The following is a 7,304-nucleotide window of genomic DNA, read 5'->3' on the forward strand; positions in this document are numbered from 1 at the left end:
GGGCTGGGGATGTGGCTCACTGGTCGAGTGCCCCTGAGTTCAATCCCTGGTACCTCCTCCCCACAAAAAAGAAGCAGCTAAGATCTTGTCTCAATGTGGCATTTTTGGTTCCCAAACATCATAAGAGCAGACCTGAGTGGCTACTGTAAATGTACCAATTCCCTCCTGCCCTTCCTTCATGCCTCCCAGCCACACAGGGACCTCACAGCTCCCCACTTCCTATTCCACACATATCAGCACATGGGGGCATGTGCCTCACACCCCCTCCTTGCCTTCTCTCAAGTATTTTTCCTTCAAAAACACCTTCTATCATAAACCTGCCTGTTGAAGTCCCTTCAAAGCAAACTCACCTCTGCTGCCTTTTCAGTGCTTTGCCAGTTGGCCTGGACTCCCCGATGCCCTGTGCTCCAGAGAACAGCAAGCCACAGGGCACCTTCATGTGGCTGCGTCCCTGCACACCTACACATAGTGTGTGCATACCCATCACTAGCTCATTGAGAACAAGGATTGTATCTTACTGTTCTGGTGTTTTCAGCACCAAGAAAATACCTTGGACACTGAAGGTACCTAAGGTAGTTAGAATTGTACACAAGTGGACATAAAGCATTTTTTAAAAAATTAGGTAAAAGATCATTCTTACATATGCCCCTCTTGCTGGGTAATATCCTTCCCATTCTGCTTTGTGACTATTTGTAGCTGCTGCACTTGGTTTAGATATTTTGCAGCAAAGCCCTGTGCCCCATCACGCCTCCTCCTTCACCCAGGCAGCAACAGTGAGCTCCTTTTTCTAGTGCTTCCTGCTCACCCAGGGGCCCTGGCATGTGTCTGCTCATCTGATGCAGCAGTGGCCAGGATATTACCCAGGGCTGATGGGGTCATCCTGTTGTTCTTTGGCAAAGAAGGAAACAGGTTAGACAACACACACCATTCTATAGTGCAGAACTGGATATCAACTTCTGCCTTTCTGAAATTCTAGTCTTGGTACTCAGTATAACCAGGCAACTATACCATTGCCAGTTCTTAAGCAGAAGCTGTAGAAGAGTAAGTCCCAGGAGTCAAGAAAGAGCTAAAACTACAAGCCAGGGCTGGGAGTGCAGCTCCATGGCTGAGCCTGTGCTTCAAGTATGCACCAAAACAAACAAGAAACCAAAAACTGTGAGTCAATCCATTCATGGTTATTGAGGCTTTTCCTACCACTATTCTCACCTAGCAACACAGACAACTGGGGTGATATTTGGCTGTTGAAACTAATATCAACTCAACCATAGTATTTGTTAGCTAGATTAAGAAAATGCTTTCAGAGGCATTTCTAAGTAAGCACCCAATAAGCAAGTTATTGACTAATGCAGACGGCCCTCAGCGGCATTACTGCCATTGCCAGCAGAGGGGATTAGGCAAAATGGCAAAGGGCCTCCAGCCAAAAAGATCTTGTGGGAAGCCACACTGATGTCTGAGATGCTGGGCCTTGGGTCCCAGAAGAAGGAGGGCTGGCATGATCTTGGCAGCTGAGCTGTGCATAAGCACCTCGGGCTAGAAATATCCATATTGAAGAAATACGTGCTGCAGCTGGGAAGCCCATAACCAGGCTTTCTCCAGAAAGGGAAGATGTGCTCATGGGTAATCATCTTTTTAAAAAGTCTAGCTTATCTCAAATGCATTCGATTAATTGTATACTAAAATGCTCTCTTTGTAAGGATTCCAGATGATGCTGGGAAAAAATGACTGCATTTTTTGAGTGCTATGGAGCAATCCAACAGAGAGATGTGCACAGTGCAGAGGGAAGGAAAGGTGCCCATGAGAGAGCATTTCCCTAGCAGACTTTTCTAACTTCCACCTGTGGGTATTTGCATGCCACAAGGCTGTTCCCTGACCCCATACTTTAAAAATAAATAAGGGCTGCTTTCTAATGCTTTACACACACTTGATTGAAAAACCAAGGGACAAAAGAGATAAATTGTTCTATATGTATTTAGCAGTCCCAAAAGACATAACCAAAGTCGGATACTGAATGAACTTATTAACCTATGAATTGCCTTGAAGTGCACAGTGTCACAGTATGAGTTCCCACAGGTAAACACTCTTTGGAAAACTTTGCCACTAGCCTGAGTCCATGCACAGCTACCCCCGTGACAGAATCCCTGCTAGAAGGGAGATGCACTTGGGAGCTGGCAGATCCAGAGGATGCCTGATGAATGACTCCTCTGTATCAAGATAGGGAAACTCTCTTACATAGCAGCAACAGTACGGATCCATGGTGATTTCTGTTTAAGGGAACTCACTCCCTGTTTGCTCTTATCTGAAATCTGTGTATCAAGTGTGTTCGTGATGATCCACACTAATTGAGGCATTCTTGGCCCCATAGATAGTGTCGTCTGGGGACCACAGCCAAGGTGTACAGTTGGGCTGAGCTGCATTTTTGTGATGGATTTATGTTCTTCGAGCATTTTCAGAAATTTATGCTCACCTGATGCAGCAACACTGACTTTGCTTCCTGCCAGCTCTTTGCTTCATTGTTCTCACTTGTCAAATGAGAATGGGGATTCCACTTTTCCTAGGGGTCTTCAGATAATAGATTATAGACCTAGAAGGCTCAATGTGTATGTAATATATTGTTATTGTTGACCATAACTCAAAACTCTGACTTCTCATAAAGGTAATGCAATTATGAACCAAAATTACTGATATTACTTGGTATCCTATAATCATTCTTATATTTTCATTGAGTTGCTATGAAAGCTTCTGGGAATCTATGGGAACTGAGATAGAAACGCAAGTAACTGATACATGGGGTAGAAAGTGGCAAGCGTTTTCAGAGGTAAGTGGGTAACTCTCAATGGGAGTCCAAACAAAAGCATGCTTTTTCCAAGGAGAAGAACCAGAAAAGACTTGATAAATGAGGAAGGCTGGGAATGGGTAAAATTGGAAGGGATGGGGATTCCCAACAGGGAAAACAGTGTAGACTGAACCCATTGGGTAGATTTCTTCAAAACCTAAGGCAATGAGTACCAGTAAACTGGGAAGAAAGATTGGAGTCACAGTATGGGAGGTCTTATATATCCAGCTGAGGAGTATGGACTTGATATCAAGAGGCAAGGATAAGCATGAGAGTGTAGGATAAGAGAGACTGGAGGAAATAGACCAAATGAAAATTGTTAGTGTCTTTAAAATCAATGAGGGCATTTCAGAGAAAGTAGACAGGGGGGTGGGGGTGAGGCAAGAAAGACCCTGAAATGAGACAGGAGTTTGCCTTCAAAAAAATGAAAAACAAAGATGACCTGTGGTAGGAGATGTGGAGATGACCAGGTGGCCATTAGGGCACGAGGCTTTGAAAATATTGCCCTTTCATAGTGTTTCCCAATTTTGAATGATGTTATTTTCTACTTTTCATTATGCTCAAAAGAGCTAAAGATGCAGTCTAGACCTATGAGCCTCAGGAATGACATGATAGGTTACATTGGTAAATCAACGTGGGGCTTCAGTTCTCAGACTTGAAGAGTTGTCCCTGCTTCCAAACACATTTCAAAGAATGGATCTCTGAATTGGTGAATTAAATGATTAGCAGGTGACTATTTGAATAACAAGGAATATTTTTTCCAAAAGCTGTTCTTCAGGTGGTCCTTAGCCATTGAGCATACTGGCCCTGGCTCCCTTAAACTGTGATTTATTTATAGGTGTTTGATAAAACACAGGAACCAACTTATCTCCTGAATCATGGTATTCCTTAGAGCTACATGTTGCTGTGGGCAATATTTTTAAAAAGGCTTATTATATATGTATGGAGTTACCATAGCATAACATGTCTAAGAAATCCAATGAGCACATATTCATTTTATTTTAGTCAACTTTGAGAACTAAAGCTATATTTTTTATTAAACACATTAATGAAAAGCTTAAAATCTGATAATCATTTAGATCACTGCCACTTGCATAGTCTCATAATAAATCAGAGTCCAGAAAGTCTTTTATTATTTTTTTCTTCCAAAGTTTGTGATGAGGTAAATTTTTATAATGTCAACTCAGAAAAACCCAACAATGGCTCCCTCTATGAATCATTAAATGAGGTAAATTATTTTGTTTCCATAACAGTTCCAAATTTTCCCTACAGAATGTTTTTAAAAATCTATCTCTGCTGCCTAAAAGAATGGAAAGCAGAGGCTTGAACAGATTTTTGTACACAAATGTTCGCAACGACATTTACATTAGCCAAAAAGGAGGAACAACCCATCATCTGCAGATAAATGAAAAAAAGTAAGATATCTAGATGTCTAGTTTTTGTTGTTGTTGTTGTTTTGTGTGAGGCAAGCCCTGTACTGCTGAGCCATAGCTCCAGCCCCTGTACATATTTTTATTACTAAAATATCTTCAAATTCTGATGTCTAATTTGAGTGTGCTATCTGGTATCTGACATATATATATATATATATATATATATATATATATATATTTAAATTTTAAACTATAAAAATAACAAAAAATGCAACCTATGGCTCTGAAGCCTAGAGCAAGAGAGAGAGAGAGAGAGAGAGAGAGAGAGAGAGAGAGAGAGAGAATGAGAGAGAGAGAGAGAGAGATTGATTCAGCATAGTGATGGAAAGTTCTAGCCAGAACCATTGGGCAAGAAAAGGAGACAATAGGCACCTAGACTTAAAAAGAAGGAGATGAACATTCTCTATTTACAGAGAACACAATTTTATTTTTATAAAATTCTAAAAAATCCACAAAAAATATTAAAAATCAATCAATAAAGTTTCAGAACATAAAGTCAACACACAGAAGTCTAGAGAATTTCTATACCCTAATAGGAAACTGAAAGAGTTAACAACAAAGCAATCACATTTATAATGGACACAAAAGAAAATACGTAGAAGTAAATTTAAGAAGGCAAAAGTCATCACACTGAAATTCATAAAACATTGGTGAAAGAAGCTGAAGAAGACAAATAAATTGAAACATATTCTGTATTCATGGATTAGAAAATTTACTAGTGTTAAAATTTTTATACTGACCAAAGTAATTTACAGATTTAAAGAAAACCCTATCAAAATCCTGATGACATTTTCACAGAAATATTTTTAAAAATTCTAAAATTCGTGCAGATTCATAAAAGACCAAGAATAGTGAAAATAATCTTGAAAAAAATGAACAAAGCTGGAGGCATTAAACTACCTGACATCAAAACATAGTATAAAGCTTTAGGCACACAAATAGCATGGTACTGGCACAAAATAGATGATGAATGGACCAATAGAATGGAATAGATAGCTCATAAATAAACCCAGGGACTTAGAGCCAACATTTTTTGACAAAGGTGGTAAGAACACTTAATGGAACAAGGACAATTTCTGCACTAAGAGATGTTCGTACACCAGATATCACGTGAAGAAGAATGCAATTGTACTTGCATTCTTATCTCACAAAAAGATCCACTCAAAATAGGTTAAGACCTTAAACATAATACCTAAAACTATAAAACCGATAGCAGAAAACACAGTGGAAAATCTCCAAAGGTAATAAAATTTAAAAAATGGAAAAATGGAATTACAACAAACTAAAACTCTCTACAGACAAAGAAACAATCAACAAAATGAACAGACAACCTATGGAATGAAAGAAGTTTGTCATTCTCACATCTGTTAATATAAAAATATATCCACATAACTTAGTAGCAAGGATCTGAATAGATATTTCTCAAAAGAAGGGACATAAATGGACAATAGGCATATAAAAATGCTCAACATGAGTCATTAGAGAAAAATGCATTTTTAAACCACAATGAGATATCACTTTTATTCTTGATAGTATACCTGTTATGGAGCAGATAATGAATGTTATAGAAGATGTGGGGAAAAAAATCTTTTGCACACTTTTGGTGTATAATGTAAATTAATATAGCCATTATTCAATCTGATCAAAATCCCAATGGCATTCCTCATAGAACTAGATAAAGCAATCATGAAATTTATCTGGAAGGATAAGAGACCCAAAATAGCTAAAGCAATCCTTAGCATGAAGACTGAAGCAGGTGGCATCACTATACCAGACATTAAACTATATTACAGAGTAATAGTAACAAAAACAGTATGGTATTGGTACCATAATAGACTAGTAGAATAATGGTACACAATAGAGGGCACAGAGACTAACTCACAAAATTACAATTATTTTTATATTAGATACAGGTGCCAAAAACATTCACTGGAGAAAAGATAGCATCTTCAATAAATGGTGCTTGGAAAACTGGAAATCCATATGCAACAAAAAAAAATTAAATCCCTATCTCTCACCATGCACAAAACTTAACTCAAAATGGATCAAAGACATAGGAATTAAACCAGAGATTCTGTTTCTAACAAAAGAAAAAGTAGGCCCTTATCTTCATCATGTGGGATTAGGCCCCAACTTCCTTAATGAGACTTCTATAGCACAAGAATTAAAACCAAGAATCAAAAATGTGATGGAATCAAACTAAGAAGTTTTTTCTCAGCAAAAGAAAAAATCTGTGAATTTAACAGAGCCCACATTCTGGAAGCAAATTTTTAATCCTCACACATTGGATAAAGCACTCATCTCTAAGGTATATAAAGAACTCAAAAAGCTAAGCACTGAAAAAACAAATAACCCAATCAACAAATGGGCCAAGGACCTGAACAGACACTTCTCAGAAGAGGATATACAATCAACCAACAAATATATGAAAAAATGCTTATCATCTCTAGCAATCAGAGAAATGCAAATCCAAACTATTCTAAGATATCATCTCACTCCAGTCAGAATGGCATCTATTATGAAGACAATCAAGACAAATAACAATAAGTGTTGGTGAGGATGTGGGTGAAAATGTACATTCATACATTCCTGGTGGAACTGCAAATTGGTACATCCAATATGAAAAACAGTATGGAGATTTCTTGGAAATCTGGGAATGGAGCCACCATTTGACCCAGGTATCCCTTTCTTTGGCCTATACTCAAAGGACTTTAAAACAGCATACTATAGGGTCACAGCCACATCAATGTTCATAGCAGCACAGTTCACAATAGCTAAACTGTGGAGCAAATCTAGATGCTCTTTAGTGGATGAATGGATAACAAAAATGTGGCATATATACACAATGGAATTTTACTCAGCATTAAAAGAGAATAAAATCATGTCATTAGCATGTAAATGGATGCAGTTGGAGAAGATAATTCTAAGGGAAGTTAGCCAATCCCCCCAAAACAAATGCTGAGTGTTTTATCTAATATAAGGAGGCTAACTCAGAGCAGGGTAGGAATGGGGAGCATGGGAGGATTAGATAAATTCTA

At 38.3% G+C, this 7,304-nt stretch overlaps 1 pseudogene; it reads right to left on the minus strand.

The window, feature by feature from the left end:
* Positions 1 to 484, minus strand: part of LOC144252797 (E3 SUMO-protein ligase ZBED1-like) — a 40,820-nt pseudogene extending 40,336 nt beyond the window's left edge.
* Between the last annotated feature and the right edge of the window lie 6,820 nt (positions 485 to 7,304).

This window comes from Urocitellus parryii, unplaced genomic scaffold (genome assembly GCF_045843805.1).
Source record: "Urocitellus parryii isolate mUroPar1 unplaced genomic scaffold, mUroPar1.hap1 Scaffold_59, whole genome shotgun sequence".
Lineage (NCBI taxonomy): Eukaryota > Metazoa > Chordata > Mammalia > Rodentia > Sciuridae > Urocitellus > Urocitellus parryii.